General features: G+C 44.5%; 15 non-coding genes and 23 pseudogenes across 15 annotated transcripts; all 38 read right to left on the bottom strand.

Moving 5' to 3' along the window:
* Positions 1-39: 39 nt before the first annotated feature.
* On the bottom strand, positions 40-158 carry LOC130925783 (uncharacterized; annotated as a pseudogene).
* A 304-nt stretch (positions 159-462) lies between these two features.
* LOC130925095 (5S ribosomal RNA) lies at positions 463-581 on the bottom strand. Its single transcript, XR_009065383.1, has one exon. It is a non-coding gene; the product is annotated as a 5S ribosomal RNA (ribosomal RNA).
* Positions 582-884: 303 nt separating this feature from the next.
* Positions 885-1,003, bottom strand: LOC130926003 (5S ribosomal RNA). The gene has a single exon (XR_009066030.1). It is a non-coding gene; the product is annotated as a 5S ribosomal RNA (ribosomal RNA).
* Positions 1,004-1,306: 303 nt separating this feature from the next.
* Positions 1,307-1,425, bottom strand: LOC130924699 (5S ribosomal RNA). The gene has a single exon (XR_009064998.1). It is a non-coding gene; the product is annotated as a 5S ribosomal RNA (ribosomal RNA).
* Positions 1,426-1,738: 313 nt separating this feature from the next.
* Positions 1,739-1,857, bottom strand: LOC130926002 (5S ribosomal RNA). The gene has a single exon (XR_009066029.1). It is a non-coding gene; the product is annotated as a 5S ribosomal RNA (ribosomal RNA).
* Positions 1,858-2,175: 318 nt separating this feature from the next.
* LOC130925421 (5S ribosomal RNA) lies at positions 2,176-2,294 on the bottom strand. Its single transcript, XR_009065701.1, has one exon. It is a non-coding gene; the product is annotated as a 5S ribosomal RNA (ribosomal RNA).
* Positions 2,295-2,607: 313 nt separating this feature from the next.
* LOC130925781 (uncharacterized) lies at positions 2,608-2,726 on the bottom strand (annotated as a pseudogene).
* Positions 2,727-3,030: 304 nt separating this feature from the next.
* LOC130926001 (5S ribosomal RNA) lies at positions 3,031-3,149 on the bottom strand. The gene has a single exon (XR_009066028.1). It is a non-coding gene; the product is annotated as a 5S ribosomal RNA (ribosomal RNA).
* A 303-nt stretch (positions 3,150-3,452) lies between these two features.
* LOC130926000 (5S ribosomal RNA) lies at positions 3,453-3,571 on the bottom strand. The gene has a single exon (XR_009066027.1). It is a non-coding gene; the product is annotated as a 5S ribosomal RNA (ribosomal RNA).
* Positions 3,572-3,874: 303 nt separating this feature from the next.
* On the bottom strand, positions 3,875-3,993 carry LOC130924698 (5S ribosomal RNA). The gene has a single exon (XR_009064997.1). It is a non-coding gene; the product is annotated as a 5S ribosomal RNA (ribosomal RNA).
* Positions 3,994-4,306: 313 nt separating this feature from the next.
* LOC130925999 (5S ribosomal RNA) lies at positions 4,307-4,425 on the bottom strand. The gene has a single exon (XR_009066026.1). It is a non-coding gene; the product is annotated as a 5S ribosomal RNA (ribosomal RNA).
* Positions 4,426-4,743: 318 nt separating this feature from the next.
* LOC130925671 (uncharacterized) lies at positions 4,744-4,862 on the bottom strand (annotated as a pseudogene).
* A 313-nt stretch (positions 4,863-5,175) lies between these two features.
* On the bottom strand, positions 5,176-5,294 carry LOC130925589 (uncharacterized; annotated as a pseudogene).
* A 313-nt stretch (positions 5,295-5,607) lies between these two features.
* On the bottom strand, positions 5,608-5,726 carry LOC130925718 (uncharacterized; annotated as a pseudogene).
* A 318-nt stretch (positions 5,727-6,044) lies between these two features.
* LOC130925670 (uncharacterized) lies at positions 6,045-6,163 on the bottom strand (annotated as a pseudogene).
* Positions 6,164-6,476: 313 nt separating this feature from the next.
* On the bottom strand, positions 6,477-6,595 carry LOC130925587 (uncharacterized; annotated as a pseudogene).
* A 313-nt stretch (positions 6,596-6,908) lies between these two features.
* On the bottom strand, positions 6,909-7,027 carry LOC130924728 (5S ribosomal RNA). Its single transcript, XR_009065027.1, has one exon. It is a non-coding gene; the product is annotated as a 5S ribosomal RNA (ribosomal RNA).
* A 313-nt stretch (positions 7,028-7,340) lies between these two features.
* On the bottom strand, positions 7,341-7,459 carry LOC130925669 (uncharacterized; annotated as a pseudogene).
* Positions 7,460-7,772: 313 nt separating this feature from the next.
* Positions 7,773-7,891, bottom strand: LOC130925541 (uncharacterized; annotated as a pseudogene).
* Positions 7,892-8,204: 313 nt separating this feature from the next.
* LOC130925717 (uncharacterized) lies at positions 8,205-8,323 on the bottom strand (annotated as a pseudogene).
* A 318-nt stretch (positions 8,324-8,641) lies between these two features.
* Positions 8,642-8,760, bottom strand: LOC130925643 (uncharacterized; annotated as a pseudogene).
* Positions 8,761-9,073: 313 nt separating this feature from the next.
* LOC130925586 (uncharacterized) lies at positions 9,074-9,192 on the bottom strand (annotated as a pseudogene).
* A 313-nt stretch (positions 9,193-9,505) lies between these two features.
* Positions 9,506-9,624, bottom strand: LOC130924727 (5S ribosomal RNA). Its single transcript, XR_009065026.1, has one exon. It is a non-coding gene; the product is annotated as a 5S ribosomal RNA (ribosomal RNA).
* Positions 9,625-9,937: 313 nt separating this feature from the next.
* On the bottom strand, positions 9,938-10,056 carry LOC130925668 (uncharacterized; annotated as a pseudogene).
* A 313-nt stretch (positions 10,057-10,369) lies between these two features.
* LOC130925667 (uncharacterized) lies at positions 10,370-10,488 on the bottom strand (annotated as a pseudogene).
* A 313-nt stretch (positions 10,489-10,801) lies between these two features.
* LOC130925585 (uncharacterized) lies at positions 10,802-10,920 on the bottom strand (annotated as a pseudogene).
* A 313-nt stretch (positions 10,921-11,233) lies between these two features.
* LOC130925285 (5S ribosomal RNA) lies at positions 11,234-11,352 on the bottom strand. Its single transcript, XR_009065569.1, has one exon. It is a non-coding gene; the product is annotated as a 5S ribosomal RNA (ribosomal RNA).
* Positions 11,353-11,665: 313 nt separating this feature from the next.
* Positions 11,666-11,784, bottom strand: LOC130925584 (uncharacterized; annotated as a pseudogene).
* Positions 11,785-12,097: 313 nt separating this feature from the next.
* Positions 12,098-12,216, bottom strand: LOC130925760 (uncharacterized; annotated as a pseudogene).
* Positions 12,217-12,529: 313 nt separating this feature from the next.
* On the bottom strand, positions 12,530-12,648 carry LOC130925666 (uncharacterized; annotated as a pseudogene).
* A 308-nt stretch (positions 12,649-12,956) lies between these two features.
* Positions 12,957-13,075, bottom strand: LOC130925998 (5S ribosomal RNA). Its single transcript, XR_009066025.1, has one exon. It is a non-coding gene; the product is annotated as a 5S ribosomal RNA (ribosomal RNA).
* A 313-nt stretch (positions 13,076-13,388) lies between these two features.
* Positions 13,389-13,507, bottom strand: LOC130925420 (5S ribosomal RNA). Its single transcript, XR_009065700.1, has one exon. It is a non-coding gene; the product is annotated as a 5S ribosomal RNA (ribosomal RNA).
* Positions 13,508-13,820: 313 nt separating this feature from the next.
* Positions 13,821-13,939, bottom strand: LOC130925536 (uncharacterized; annotated as a pseudogene).
* A 318-nt stretch (positions 13,940-14,257) lies between these two features.
* Positions 14,258-14,376, bottom strand: LOC130925665 (uncharacterized; annotated as a pseudogene).
* Positions 14,377-14,689: 313 nt separating this feature from the next.
* Positions 14,690-14,808, bottom strand: LOC130925583 (uncharacterized; annotated as a pseudogene).
* Positions 14,809-15,121: 313 nt separating this feature from the next.
* Positions 15,122-15,240, bottom strand: LOC130925716 (uncharacterized; annotated as a pseudogene).
* Positions 15,241-15,558: 318 nt separating this feature from the next.
* Positions 15,559-15,677, bottom strand: LOC130925184 (5S ribosomal RNA). Its single transcript, XR_009065472.1, has one exon. It is a non-coding gene; the product is annotated as a 5S ribosomal RNA (ribosomal RNA).
* Positions 15,678-15,990: 313 nt separating this feature from the next.
* LOC130925742 (uncharacterized) overlaps positions 15,991-16,052 on the bottom strand; it is a 119-nt pseudogene continuing 57 nt past the window's right edge.

Genomic DNA, 16,052 nt, shown 5'->3' with positions numbered 1-16,052 from the left:
GATTTGTCTGTTCTTTCTTTGTAATAAAATAAACCAAAAAGCTTATAGCACCTGGTATTCCCAGGCTGTCTCCCATCCAAGTACTAACCAGGCCCGACCTTGCTTAGCTTCCGAGATCAGACGAGATCAGGCATTCTCTGGGTAGTATGTCCTAAAATTTGAGAAATATAGCTATACAAAAGGCGAAGGAGATGTGTTCTGGTACAAAAGACGAACCAGTTCAGTTCAGTTCAGTCAGGTTCCCTGAGGGAAGTTAGGTTTCAAGTGGTCTGGTCATCTCGTGCTGTCAATGGCAGCTAACGAGGTAATCACCATCTAAAACGCACAGAGTTGGGTGAAAACGAGAGCTGCAAACTCAACCAAATGTGAGCTCCAACCACAAAACTAACAAGACAGTACATTGACCTCAGTTGATACCAACAAGATCTGTCTGTTCTTTCTTTGTCATGAAATAAACCAAAAAGCTTACAGCACCTGGTATTCCCAGGCGGTCTCCCATCCAAGTACTAACCAGGCCCGACCCTGCTTAGCTTCCGAGATCAGACGAGATCCGGCGTTCTCAGGGTAGTATGGCCGTAAGCTGGCAAAGCTTGTGAAATATAGCTATACAAAAGGCGAAGGAGATCTGTTCTGGTACAAAAGATGAACCAGTTCAGTAAGGTTCCCTGAGTGAAATTAGGTTTCAAGTGGTCTGGTCATCTCGTGCTGTCAATGGCAGCTAACGAGGTAATCACCATTTAAAACGCACAGAGTTGGGTGAAGACGAGAGCTGCAAACTCAACCCGATGTGAGCTCCAACCACAAAACTAACAAGACAGTACATCGACCTCAGTTGATACCAACAAGATCTGTCTGTTCTTTCTTTGTCATGAAATAAACCAAAAAGCTTACAGCACCTGGTATTCCCAGGCGGTCTCCCATCCAAGTACTAACCAGGCCCGACCCTGCTTAGCTTCCGAGATCAGACGAGATCGGGCGTTCTCAGGGTAGTATGGCCGTAAGCTGGCAAAGCTTGTGAAATATAGCTATACAAAAGGCGAAGGAGATCTGTTCTGGTACAAAAGATGAACCAGTTCAGTAAGGTTCCCTGAGTGAAATTAGGTTTCAAGTGGTCTGGTCATCTCGTGCTGTCAATGGCAGCTAACGAGGTAATCACCATTTAAAACGCACAGAGTTGGGTGAAGACGAGAGCTGCAAACTCAACCCGATGTGAGCTCCAACCACAAAACTAACAAGACAGTACATCGACCTCAGTTGATACCAACAAGATCTGTCTGTTCTTTCTTTGTCATGAAATAAACCAAAAAGCTTACAGCACCTGGTATTCCCAGGCGGTCTCCCATCCAAGTACTAACCAGGCCCGACCCTGCTTAGCTTCCGAGATCAGACGAGATCGGGCATTCTCAGGGTAGTATGGCCGTAAGCTGGCAAAACTTGTGAAATATAGCTATACAAAAGGCGAAGGAGATCTGTTCTGGTACAAAAGATGAACCAGTTCAGTTCAGTTCAGTAAGGTTCCCTGAGGGAAATTAGGTTTCAAGTGATCTGGTCATGTCGTGCTGTCAATGGCAGCTAACGAGGTAATCACCATTTAAAACGCACAGAGTTGGGTGAAAACGAGAGCTGCAAACTCAACCCAATGTGAGCTCCAACCACAAAACTAACAAGACAATACATTGACCTCAGTTGATACTAACAAGATCTGTCTGATCTTTCTTTGTAATGAAATACACCAAAAAGCTTACAGCACCTGGTATTCCCAGGCGGTCTCCCATCCAAGTACTAACCAGGCCCGACCCTGCTTAGCTTCCGAGATCAGACGAGATCGGGCGTTCTCAGGGTAGTATGGCCGTAAGCTGGCAAAATTTGAGAAATATAGCTATACAAAAGGCGAAGGAGATCTGTTCTGGTACAAAAGACGAACCAGTTCAGTTCAGTTCAGTTCAGTAAGGTTCCCTGAGGGAAATTAGGTTTCAAGTGATCTGGTCATGTCGTGCTGCCAATGGCAGCTAACGAGGTAATCACCATTTAAAACGCACAGAGTTGGGTGAAAACGAGAGCTGCAAACTCAACCCAATGTGAGCTCCAAACACAAAACTAACAAGACAATACATTGACCTCAGTTGATACCAACAAGATCTGTCTGTTCTTTCTTTGTAATGAAATAAACCAAAAAGCTTACAGCACCTGGTATTCCCAGGCGGTCTCCCATCCAAGTACTAACCAGGCCCGGCCCTGCTTAGCTTACGAGATCAGACGAGATCGGGCGTTCTCAGGGTAGTATGGCCGTAACCTGGCAAAATTTGAGAAATATAGCTATACAAAAGGCGAAGGAGATCTGTTCTGGTACAAAAGACGAACCAGTTCAGTTCAGTTCAGTAAGGTTCCCTGAGGGAAATTAGGTTTCAAGTGATCTGGTCATGTCGTGCTGCCAATGGCAGCTAACGAGGTAATCACCATTTAAAACGCACAGAGTTGGGTGAAAACGAGAGCTGCAAACGCAACCCAATGTGAGCTCCAACCACAAAACTAACAAGACAATTCATTGACCTCAGTTGATACCAACAAGATTTGTCTGTTCTTTCTTTGTAATAAAATAAACCAAAAAGCTTATAGCACCTGGTATTCCCAGGCTGTCTCCCATCCAAGTACTAACCAGGCCCGACCTTGCTTAGCTTCCGAGATCAGACGAGATCAGGCATTCTCTGGGTAGTATGTCCTAAAATTTGAGAAATATAGCTATACAAAAGGCGAAGGAGATGTGTTCTGGTACAAAAGACGAACCAGTTCAGTTCAGTTCAGTCAGGTTCCCTGAGGGAAGTTAGGTTTCAAGTGGTCTGGTCATCTCGTGCTGTCAATGGCAGCTAACGAGGTAATCACCATCTAAAACGCACAGAGTTGGGTGAAAACGAGAGCTGCAAACTCAACCAAATGTGAGCTCCAACCACAAAACTAACAAGACAGTACATTGACCTCAGTTGATACCAACAAGATCTGTCTGTTCTTTCTTTGTCATGAAATAAACCAAAAAGCTTACAGCACCTGGTATTCCCAGGCGGTCTCCCATCCAAGTACTAACCAGGCCCGACCCTGCTTAGCTTCCGAGATCAGACGAGATCGGGCGTTCTCAGGGTAGTATGGCCGTAAGCTGGCAAAGCTTGTGAAATATAGCTATACAAAAGGCGAAGGAGATCTGTTCTGGTACAAAAGATGAACCAGTTCAGTAAGGTTCCCTGAGTGAAATTAGGTTTCAAGTGGTCTGGTCATCTCGTGCTGTCAATGGCAGCTAACGAGGTAATCACCATTTAAAACGCACAGAGTTGGGTGAAGACGAGAGCTGCAAACTCAACCCGATGTGAGCTCCAACCACAAAACTAACAAGACAGTACATCGACCTCAGTTGATACCAACAAGATCTGTCTGTTCTTTCTTTGTCATGAAATAAACAAAAAAGCTTACAGCACCTGGTATTCCCAGGCGGTCTCCCATCCAAGTACTAACCAGGCCCGACCCTGCTTAGCTTCCGAGATCAGACGAGATCGGGCGTTCTCAGGGTAGTATGGCCGTAAGCTGGCAAAGCTTGTGAAATATAGCTATACAAAAGGCGAAGGAGATCTGTTCTGGTACAAAAGATGAACCAGTTCAGTAAGGTTCCCTGAGTGAAATTAGGTTTCAAGTGGTCTGGTCATCTCGTGCTGTCAATGGCAGCTAACGAGGTAATCACCATTTAAAACGCACAGAGTTGGGTGAAGACGAGAGCTGCAAACTCAACCCGATGTGAGCTCCAACCACAAAACTAACAAGACAGTACATCGACCTCAGTTGATACCAACAAGATCTGTCTGTTCTTTCTTTGTCATGAAATAAACCAAAAAGCTTACAGCACCTGGTATTCCCAGGCGGTCTCCCATCCAAGTACTAACCAGGCCCGACCCTGCTTAGCTTCCGAGATCAGACGAGATCGGGCATTCTCAGGGTAGTATGGCCGTAAGCTGGCAAAACTTGTGAAATATAGCTATACAAAAGGCGAAGGAGATCCGTTCTGGTACAAAAGATGAACCAGTTCAGTTCAGTTCAGTAAGGTTCCCTGAGGGAAATTAGGTTTCAAGTGATCTGGTCATGTCGTGCTGTCAATGGCAGCTAACGAGGTAATCACCATTTAAAACGCACAGAGTTGGGTGAAAACGAGAGCTGCAAACTCAACCCAATGTGAGCTCCAACCACAAAACTAACAAGACAATACATTGACCTCAGTTGATACTAACAAGATCTGTCTGATCTTTCTTTGTAATGAAATACACCAAAAAGCTTACAGCACCTGGTATTCCCAGGCGGTCTCCCATCCAAGTACTAACCAGGCCCGACCCTGCTTAGCTTCCGAGATCAGACGAGATCGGGCGTTCTCAGGGTAGTATGGCCGTAAGCTGGCAAAATTTGAGAAATATAGCTATACAAAAGGCGAAGGAGATCTGTTCTGGTACAAAAGACGAACCAGTTCAGTTCAGTTCAGTTCAGTAGGGTTCCCTGAGGGAAATTAGGTTTCAAGTGGTCTGGTCATCTCGTGCTGTCAATGGCAGCTAACGAGGTAATCACCATTTAAAACGCACAGAGTTGGGTGAAAACGAGAGCTGCAAACTCAATCCAATGTGAGCTCCAACCACAAAATTAACAAGACAATACATTGACCTCAGTTGATACCAACAAGATCTGTCTGTTCTTTCTTTGTAATGAAATAAACCAAAAAGCTTACAGCACCTGGTATTCCCAGGGGGTCTCCCATCCAAGTACTAACCAGCCACGACTCTGCTTAGCTTACGAGATCAGACGAGATCGGGCGTTCTCAGGGTAGTATGGCCGTAAACTGGCAAAATTTGAGAAATATAGCTATACAAAAGGCGAAGGAGATCTGTTCTGGTACAAAAGACGAACCAGTTCAGTTCAGTTCATTAAGGTTCCCTGAGGGAAATTAGGTTTCAAGTGATCTGGTCATGTCGTGCTGTCAATGGCAGCTAACGAGGTAATCACCATTTAAAACGCACAGAGTTGGGTGAAAACGAGAGCTGCAAACTCAACCCAATGTGAGCTCCAACCACAAAATTAACAAGACAATACATTGACCTCAGTTGATACCAACAAGATCTGTCTGTTCTTTCTTTGTAACGAAATAAACCAAAAAGCTTACAGCACCTGGTATTCCCAGGGGGTCTCCCATCCAAGTACTAACCAGCCCCGACTCTGCTTAGCTTACGAGATCAGACGAGATCGGGCGTTCTCAGGGTAGCATGGCCGTAAGCTGGCCAAATTTGAGAAATATAGCTATACAAAAGGCGAAGGAGATCCGTTCTGGTACAAAAGACGAACCAGTTCAGTTCAGTTCAGTTGGGTTCCCTGAGGGAAATTAGGTTTCAAGTGGTCTGGTCATCTCGTGAAGTCAATGGCAGCTAACGAGGTAATCACCATTTAAAACGCACAGAGTTGGGTGAAAACGAGAGCTGCAAACTCAACCCAATGTGAGCTCCAACCACAAAACTAACAAGACAATACATTGACCTCAGTTGATACCAACAAGATCTGTCTGTTTTTTCTTTGTAATGAAATAAACCAAAAAGCTTACAGCACCTGGTATTCCCAGGGGGTCTCCCATCCAAGTACTAACCAGTTCCGACTCTGCTTAGCTTACGAGATCAGACGAGATTGGGCGTTCTCAGGATAGCATGGCCGTAAACTGGCAAAATTTGAGAAATATAGCTAAACAAAAGGCGAAGGAGATCTGTTCTGGTACAAAAGACGAACCAGTTCAGTTCAGTTCAGTTCAGTAGGGTTCCCTGAGGGAAATTAGGTTTCAAGTGGTCTGGTCATCTCGTGCTGTCAATGGCAGCTAACGAGGTAATCACCATTTAAAACGCACAGAGTTGGGTGAAAACGAGAGCTGCAAACTCAATCCAATGTGAGCTCCAACCACAAAATTAACAAGACAATACATTGACCTAAGTTGATACCAACAAGATCTGTCTGTTCTTTCTTTGTAATGAAATAAACCAAAAAGCTTACAGCACCTGGTATTCCCAGGGGGTCTCCCATCCAAGTACTAACCAGCCACGACTCTGCTTAGCTTACGAGATCAGACGAGATCGGGCGTTCTCAGGGTAGTATGGCCGTAAACTGGCAAAATTTGAGAAATATAGCTATACAAAAGGCGAAGGAGATCTGTTCTGGTACAAAAGACGAACCAGTTCAGTTCAGTTCATTAAGGTTCCCTGAGGGAAATTAGGTTTCAAGTGATCTGGTCATGTCGTGCTGTCAATGGCAGCTAACGAGGTAATCACCATTTAAAACGCACAGAGTTGGGTGAAAACGAGAGCTGCAAACTCAACCCAATGTGAGCTCCAACCACAAAATTAACAAGACAATACATTGACCTAAGTTGATACCAACAAGATCTGTCTGTTCTTTCTTTGTAACGAAATAAACCAAAAAGCTTACAGCACCTGGTATTCCCAGGGGGTCTCCCATCCAAGTACTAACCAGCCCCGACTCTGCTTAGCTTACGAGATCAGACGAGATCGGGCGTTCTCAGGGTAGCATGGCCGTAAGCTGGCAAATTTTGAGAAATATAGCTATACAAAAGGCGAAGGAGATCCATTCTGGTACAAAAGACGAACCAGTTCAGTTCAGTTCAGTAAGGTTCCCTGAGGGAAATTAGGTTTCAAGTGATCTGGTCATGTCGTGCTGTCAATGGCAGCTAACGAGGTAATCACCATTTAAAACGCACAGAGTTGGGTGAAAACGAGAGCTGCAAACTCAACCCAATGTGAGCTCCAACCACAAAACTAACAAGACAATACATTGACCTCAGTTGATACTAACAAGATCTGTCTGATCTTTCTTTGTAATGAAATACACCAAAAAGCTTACAGCACCTGGTATTCCCAGGCGGTCTCCCATCCAAGTACTAACCAGGCCCGACCCTGCTTAGCTTCCGAGATCAGACGAGATCGGGCGTTCTCAGGATAGTATGGCCGTAAGCTGGCAAAATTTGAGAAATATAGCTATACAAAAGGCGAAGGAGATGTGTTCTGGTACAAAAGACGAACCAGTTCAGTTCAGTTCAGTCAGGTTCCCTGAGGGAAGTTAGGTTTCAAGTGGTCTGGTCATCTCGTGCTGTCAATGGCAGCTAACGAGGTAATCACCATTTAAAACGCACAGAGTTGGGTGAAAACGAGAGCTGCAAACTCAATCCAATGTGAGCTCCAACCACAAAATTAACAAGACAATACATTGACCTCAGTTGATACCAACAAGATCTGTCTGTTCTTTCTTTGTAATGAAATAAACCAAAAAGCTTACAGCACCTGGTATTCCCAGGGGGTCTCCCATCCAAGTACTAACCAGCCACGACTCTGCTTAGCTTACGAGATCAGACGAGATCGGGCGTTCTCAGGGTAGTATGGCCGTAAACTGGCAAAATTTGAGAAATATAGCTATACAAAAGGCGAAGGAGATCTGTTCTGGTACAAAAGACGAACCAGTTCAGTTCAGTTCATTAAGGTTCCCTGAGGGAAATTAGGTTTCAAGTGATCTGGTCATGTCGTGCTGTCAATGGCAGCTAACGAGGTAATCACCATTTAAAACGCACAGAGTTGGGTGAAAACGAGAGCTGCAAACTCAACCCAATGTGAGCTCCAACCACAAAATTAACAAGACAATACATTGACCTCAGTTGATACCAACAAGATCTGTCTGTTCTTTCTTTGTAATGAAATAAACCAAAAAGCTTACAGCACCTGGTATTCCCAGGGGGTCTCCCATCCAAGTACTAACCAGCCCCGACTCTGCTTAGCTTACGAGATCAGACGAGATCGGGCGTTCTCAGGGTAGTATGGCCGTAAACTGGCAAAATTTGAGAAATATAGCTATACAAAAGGCGAAGGAGATCTGTTCTGGTACAAAAGACGAACCAGTTCAGTTCAGTTCATTAAGGTTCCCTGAGGGAAATTAGGTTTCAAGTGATCTGGTCATGTCGTGCTGTCAATGGCAGCTAACGAGGTAATCACCATTTAAAACGCACAGAGTTGGGTGAAAACGAGAGCTGCAAACTCAACCCAATGTGAGCTCCAACCACAAAATTAACAAGACAATACATTGACCTCAGTTGATACCAACAAGATCTGTCTGTTTTTTCTTTGTAATGAAATAAACCAAAAAGCTTACAGCACCTGGTATTCCCAGGGGGTCTCCCATCCAAGTACTAACCAGTTCCGACTCTGCTTAGCTTACGAGATCAGACGAGATTGGGCGTTCTCAGGATAGCATGGCCGTAAACTGGCAAAATTTGAGAAATATAGCTAAACAAAAGGCGAAGGAGATCTGTTCTGGTACAAAAGACGAACCAGTTCAGTTCAGTTCAGTTCAGTAGGGTTCCCTGAGGGAAATTAGGTTTCAAGTGGTCTGGTCATCTCGTGCTGTCAATGGCAGCTAACGAGGTAATCACCATTTAAAACGCACAGAGTTGGGTGAAAACGAGAGCTGCAAACTCAATCCAATGTGAGCTCCAACCACAAAATTAACAAGACAATACATTGACCTAAGTTGATACCAACAAGATCTGTCTGTTCTTTCTTTGTAATGAAATAAACCAAAAAGCTTACAGCACCTGGTATTCCCAGGGGGTCTCCCATCCAAGTACTAACCAGACACGACTCTGCTTAGCTTACGAGATCAGACGAGATCGGGCGTTCTCAGGGTAGTATGGCCGTAAACTGGCAAAATTTGAGAAATATAGCTATACAAAAGGCGAAGGAGATCTGTTCTGGTACAAAAGACGAACCAGTTCAGTTCAGTTCATTAAGGTTCCCTGAGGGAAATTAGGTTTCAAGTGATCTGGTCATGTCGTGCTGTCAATGGCAGCTAACGAGGTAATCACCATTTAAAACGCACAGAGTTGGGTGAAAACGAGAGCTGCAAACTCAACCCAATGTGAGCTCCAACCACAAAATTAACAAGACAATACATTGACCTCAGTTGATACCAACAAGATCTGTCTGTTCTTTCTTTGTAACGAAATAAACCAAAAAGCTTACAGCACCTGGTATTCCCAGGGGGTCTCCCATCCAAGTACTAACCAGCCCCGACTCTGCTTAGCTTACGAGATCAGACGAGATCGGGCGTTCTCAGGGTAGCATGGCCGTAAGCTGGCAAATTTTGAGAAATATAGCTATACAAAAGGCGAAGGAGATCCATTCTGGTACAAAAGACGAACCAGTTCAGTTCAGTTCAGTAAGGTTCCCTGAGGGAAATTAGGTTTCAAGTGATCTGGTCATGTCGTGCTGTCAATGGCAGCTAACGAGGTAATCACCATTTAAAACGCACAGAGTTGGGTGAAAACGAGAGCTGCAAACTCAACCCAATGTGAGCTCCAACCACAAAACTAACAAGACAATACATTGACCTCAGTTGATACTAACAAGATCTGTCTGATCTTTCTTTGTAATGAAATACACCAAAAAGCTTACAGCACCTGGTATTCCCAGGCGGTCTCCCATCCAAGTACTAACCAGGCCCGACCCTGCTTAGCTTCCGAGATCAGACGAGATCGGGCGTTCTCAGGATAGTATGGCCGTAAGCTGGCAAAATTTGAGAAATATAGCTATACAAAAGGCGAAGGAGATGTGTTCTGGTACAAAAGACGAACCAGTTCAGTTCAGTTCAGTCAGGTTCCCTGAGGGAAGTTAGGTTTCAAGTGGTCTGGTCATCTCGTGCTGTCAATGGCAGCTAACGAGGTAATCACCATTTAAAACGCACAGAGTTGGGTGAAAACGAGAGCTGCAAACTCAATCCAATGTGAGCTCCAACCACAAAATTAACAAGACAATACATTGACCTCAGTTGATACCAACAAGATCTGTCTGTTCTTTCTTTGTAATGAAATAAACCAAAAAGCTTACAGCACCTGGTATTCCCAGGGGGTCTCCCATCCAAGTACTAACCAGCCACGACTCTGCTTAGCTTACGAGATCAGACGAGATCGGGCGTTCTCAGGGTAGTATGGCCGTAAACTGGCAAAATTTGAGAAATATAGCTATACAAAAGGCGAAGGAGATCTGTTCTGGTACAAAAGACGAACCAGTTCAGTTCAGTTCATTAAGGTTCCCTGAGGGAAATTAGGTTTCAAGTGATCTGGTCATGTCGTGCTGTCAATGGCAGCTAACGAGGTAATCACCATTTAAAACGCACAGAGTTGGGTGAAAACGAGAGCTGCAAACTCAACCCAATGTGAGCTCCAACCACAAAATTAACAAGACAATACATTGACCTCAGTTGATACCAACAAGATCTGTCTGTTCTTTCTTTGTAATGAAATAAACCAAAAAGCTTACAGCACCTGGTATTCCCAGGGGGTCTCCCATCCAAGTACTAACCAGCCACGACTCTGCTTAGCTTACGAGATCAGACGAGATCGGGCGTTCTCAGGGTAGTATGGCCGTAAACTGGCAAAATTTGAGAAATATAGCTATACAAAAGGCGAAGGAGATCTGTTCTGGTACAAAAGACGAACCAGTTCAGTTCAGTTCATTAAGGTTCCCTGAGGGAAATTAGGTTTCAAGTGATCTGGTCATGTCGTGCTGTCAATGGCAGCTAACGAGGTAATCACCATTTAAAACGCACAGAGTTGGGTGAAAACGAGAGCTGCAAACTCAACCCAATGTGAGCTCCAACCACAAAATTAACAAGACAATACATTGACCTCAGTTGATACCAACAAGATCTGTCTGTTCTTTCTTTGTAACGAAATAAACCAAAAAGCTTACAGCACCTGGTATTCCCAGGGGGTCTCCCATCCAAGTACTAACCAGCCCCGACTCTGCTTAGCTTACGAGATCAGACGAGATCGGGCGTTCTCAGGGTAGCATGGCCGTAAGCTGGCAAATTTTGAGAAATATAGCTATACAAAAGGCGAAGGAGATCCATTCTGGTACAAAAGACGAACCAGTTCAGTTCAGTTCAGTAAGGTTCCCTGAGGGAAATTAGGTTTCAAGTGATCTGGTCATGTCGTGCTGTCAATGGCAGCTAACGAGGTAATCACCATTTAAAACGCACAGAGTTGGGTGAAAACGAGAGCTGCAAACTCAACCCAATGTGAGCTCCAACCACAAAACTAACAAGACAATACATTGACCTCAGTTGATACTAACAAGATCTGTCTGATCTTTCTTTGTAATGAAATACACCAAAATGCTTACAGCACCTGGTATTCCCAGGCGGTCTCCCATCCAAGTACTAACCAGGCCCGACCCTGCTTAGCTTACGAGATCAGACGAGATCGGGCGTTCTCAGGGTAGTATGGCCGTAAACTGGCAAAATTTGAGAAATATAGCTATACAAAAGGCGAAGGAGATCTGTTCTGGTACAAAAGACGAACCAGTTCAGTTCAGTTCATTAAGGTTCCCTGAGGGAAATTAGGTTTCAAGTGATCTGGTCATGTCGTGCTGTCAATGGCAGCTAACGAGGTAATCACCATTTAAAACGCACAGAGTTGGGTGAAAACGAGAGCTGCAAACTCAACCCAATGTGAGCTCCAACCACAAAATTAACAAGACAATACATTGACCTCAGTTGATACCAACAAGATCTGTCTGTTCTTTCTTTGTAATGAAATAAACCAAAAAGCTTACAGCACCTGGTATTCCCAGGGGGTCTCCCATCCAAGTACTAACCAGCCCCGACTCTGCTTAGCTTACGAGATCAGACGAGATCGGGCGTTCTCAGGGTAGCATGGCCGTAAGCTGGCAAAATTTGAGAAATATAGCTATACAAAAGGCGAAGGAGATCCGTTCTGGTACAAAAGACGAACCAGTTCAGTTCAGTTCAGTTGGGTTCCCTGAGGGAAATTAGGTTTCAAGTGGTCTGGTCATCTCGTGAAGTCAATGGCAGCTAACGAGGTAATCACCATTTAAAACGCACAGAGTTGGGTGAAAACGAGAGCTGCAAACTCAACCCAATGTGAGCTCCAACCACAAAACTAACAAGACAATACATTGACCTCAGTTGATACCAACAAGATCTGTCTGTTTTTTCTTTGTAATGAAATAAACCAAAAAGCTTACAGCACCTGGTATTCCCAGGGGGTCTCCCATCCAAGTACTAACCAGTTCCGACTCTGCTTAGCTTACGAGATAAGACGAGATTGGGCGTTCTCAGGATAGCATGGCCGTAAACTGGCAAAATTTGAGAAATATAGCTATACAAAAGGCGAAGGAGATCTGTTCTGGTACAAAAGACGAACCAGTTCAGTTCAGTTCAGTAAGGTTCCCTGAGGGAAATTAGGTTTCAAGTGATCTGGTCATGTCGTGCTGTCAATGGCAGCTAACGAGGTAATCACCATTTAAAACGCACAGAGTTGGGTGAAAACGAAAGCTGCAAACTCAACCCAATGTGAGCTCCAACCACAAAATTAACAAGACAATACATTGACCTCATTTGATACCAACAAGATCTGTCTGTTCTTTCTTTGTAATGAAATAAACCAAAAAGCTTACAGCACCTGGTATTCCCAGGGGGTCTCCCATCCAAGTACTAACCAGCCACGACTCTGCTTAGCTTACGAGATCAGACGAGATCGGGCGTTCTCAGGGTAGTATGGCCGTAAACTGGCAAAATTTGAGAAATATAGCTATACAAAAGGCGAAGGAGATCTGTTCTGGTACAAAAGACGAACCAGTTCAGTTCAGTAAGGTTCCCTGAGGGAAATTAGGTTTCAAGTGATCTGGTCATGTCGTGCTGCCAATGGCAGCTAACGAGGTAATCACCATTTAAAACGCACAGAGTTGGGTGAAAACGAGAGCTGCAAACTCAACCCAATGTGAGCTCCAAACACAAAACTAACAAGACAATACATTGACCTCAGTTGATACTAACAAGATCTGTCTGATCTTTCTTTGTAATGAAATACACCAAAAAGCTTACAGCACCTGGTATTCCCAGGCGGTCTCCCATCCAAGTACTAACCAGGCCCGACCCTGCTTAGCTTCCGAGATCAGACGAGATCGGGCGTTCTCAGGGTAGTATGGCCGTAAGCTGGCAAAATTTGAGAAATATAGCTATACAAAAGGCGAAGGAGATCTGTTCTGGTACAAAAGACGAACCAGTTCAGTTCAGTTCAGTTGGGTTCCCTGAGGGAAATTAGGTTTCAAGTGGTCTGGTCATCTCGTGAAGTCAATGGCAGCTAACGAGGTAATCACCATTTAAAACGCACAGAGTTGGGTGAAAACGAGAGCTGCAAACTCAACCCAATGTGAGCTCCAAACACAAAACTAACAAGACAATACATTGACCTCAGTTGATACCAACAAGATCTGTCTGTTCTTTCTTTGTAATGAAATAAACCAAAAAGCTTACAGCACCTGGTATTCCCAGGCGGTCTCCCATCCAAGTACTAACCAGGCCCGGCCCTGCTTAGCTTACGAGATCAGACGAGATCGGGCGTTCTCAGGGTAGTATGGCCGTAACCTGGCAAAATTTGAGAAATATAGCTATACAAAAGGCGAAGGAGATGTGTTCTGGTACAAAAGACGAACCAGTTCAGTTCAGTTCAGTCGGGTTCCCTGAGGGAAGTTAGGTTTCAAGTGGTCTGGTCATCTCGTGCTGTCAATGGCAGCTAACGAGGTAATCACCATTTAAAACGCACAGAGTTGGGTGAAAACGAGAGCTGCAAACTCAATCCAATGTGAGCTCCAACCACAAAATTAACAAGACAATACATTGACCTCAGTTGATACCAACAAGATCTGTCTGTTCTTTCTTTGTAATGAAATAAACCAAAAAGCTTACAGCACCTGGTATTCCCAGGGGGTCTCCCATCCAAGTACTAACCAGCCACGACTCTGCTTAGCTTCCGAGATCAGACGAGATCGGGCGTTCTCAGGGTAGTATGGCCGTAAGCTGGCAAAATTTGAGAAATATAGCTATACAAAAGGCGAAGGAGATCTGTTCTGGTACAAAAGACGAACCAGTTCAGTTCAGTTCAGTTCAGTAGGGTTCCCTGAGGGAAATTAGGTTTCAAGTGGTCTGGTCATCTCGTGCTGTCAATGGCAGCTAACGAGGTAATCACCATTTAAAACGCACAGAGTTGGGTGAAAACGAGAGCTGCAAACTCAATCCAATGTGAGCTCCAACCACAAAATTAACAAGACAATACATTGACCTCAGTTGATACCAACAAGATCTGTCTGTTCTTTCTTTGTAATGAAATAAACCAAAAAGCTTACAGCACCTGGTATTCCCAGGGGGTCTCCCATCCAAGTACTAACCAGCCACGACTCTGCTTAGCTTACGAGATCAGACGAGATCGGGCGTTCTCAGGGTAGTATGGCCGTAAACTGGCAAAATTTGAGAAATATAGCTATACAAAAGGCGAAGGAGATCTGTTCTGGTACAAAAGACGAACCAGTTCAGTTCAGTTCATTAAGGTTCCCTGAGGGAAATTAGGTTTCAAGTGATCTGGTCATGTCGTGCTGTCAATGGCAGCTAACGAGGTAATCACCATTTAAAACGCACAGAGTTGGGTGAAAACGAGAGCTGCAAACTCAACCCAATGTGAGCTCCAACCACAAAATTAACAAGACAATACATTGACCTCAGTTGATACCAACAAGATCTGTCTGTTCTTTCTTTGTAACGAAATAAACCAAAAAGCTTACAGCACCTGGTATTCCCAGGGGGTCTCCCATCCAAGTACTAACCAGCCCCGACTCTGCTTAGCTTACGAGATCAGACGAGATCGGGCGTTCTCAGGGTAGCATGGCCGTAAGCTGGCAAAATTTGAGAAATATAGCTATACAAAAGGCGAAGGAGATCCGTTCTGGTACAAAAGACGAACCAGTTCAGTTCAGTTCAGTTGGGTTCCCTGAGGGAAATTAGGTTTCAAGTGGTCTGGTCATCTCGTGAAGTCAATGGCAGCTAACGAGGTAATCACCATTTAAAACGCACAGAGTTGGGTGAAAACGAGAGCTGCAAACTCAACCCAATGTGAGCTCCAACCACAAAACTAACAAGACAATACATTGACCTCAGTTGATACCAACAAGATCTGTCTGTTTTTTCTTTGTAATGAAATAAACCAAAAAGCTTACAGCACCTGGTATTCCCAGGGGGTCTCCCATCCAAGTACTAACCAGTTCCGACTCTGCTTAGCTTACGAGATCAGACGAGATTGGGCGTTCTCAGGATAGCATGGCCGTAAACTGGCAAAATTTGAGAAATATAGCTAAACAAAAGGCGAAGGAGATCTGTTCTGGTACAAAAGACGAACCAGTTCAGTTCAGTTCAGTTCAGTAGGGTTCCCTGAGGGAAATTAGGTTTCAAGTGGTCTGGTCATCTCGTGCTGTCAATGGCAGCTAACGAGGTAATCACCATTTAAAACGCACAGAGTTGGGTGAAAACGAGAGCTGCAAACTCAACCCAATGTGAGCTCCAAACACAAAACTAACAAGACAATACATTGACCTCAGTTGATACCAACAAGATCTGTCTGTTCTTTCTTTGTAATGAAATAAACCAAAAAGCTTACAGCACCTGGTATTCCCAGGCGGTCTCCCATCCAAGTACTAACCAGGCCCGGCCCTGCTTAGCTTACGAGATCAGACGAGATCGGGCGTTCTCAGGGTAGTATGGCCGTAAGCTGGCAAAATTTGAGAAATATAGCTATACAAAAGGCGAAGGAGATCTGTTCTGGTACAAAAGACGAACCAGTTCAGTTCAGTTCAGTAAGGTTCCCTGAGGGAAATTAGGTTTCAAGTGATCTGGTCATGTCGTGCTGCCAATGGCAGCTAACGAGGTAATCACCATTTAAAACGCACAGAGTTGGGTGAAAACGAGAGCTGCAAACGCAACCCAATGTGAGCTCCAACCACAAAACTAACAAGACAATTCATTGACCTCAGTTGATACCAACAAGATTTGTCTGTTCTTTCTTTGTAATAAAATAAACCAAAAAGCTTACAGCACCTGGTATTCCCAGGCTGTCTCCCATCCAAGTACTAACCAGGCCCGACCTT

This window comes from Corythoichthys intestinalis, chromosome 11, assembly GCF_030265065.1.
Source record: "Corythoichthys intestinalis isolate RoL2023-P3 chromosome 11, ASM3026506v1, whole genome shotgun sequence".
Classification (NCBI taxonomy): Eukaryota; Metazoa; Chordata; class Actinopteri; order Syngnathiformes; family Syngnathidae; genus Corythoichthys; species Corythoichthys intestinalis.
This window is presented reverse-complemented; position numbering and strand designations above follow the sequence as displayed.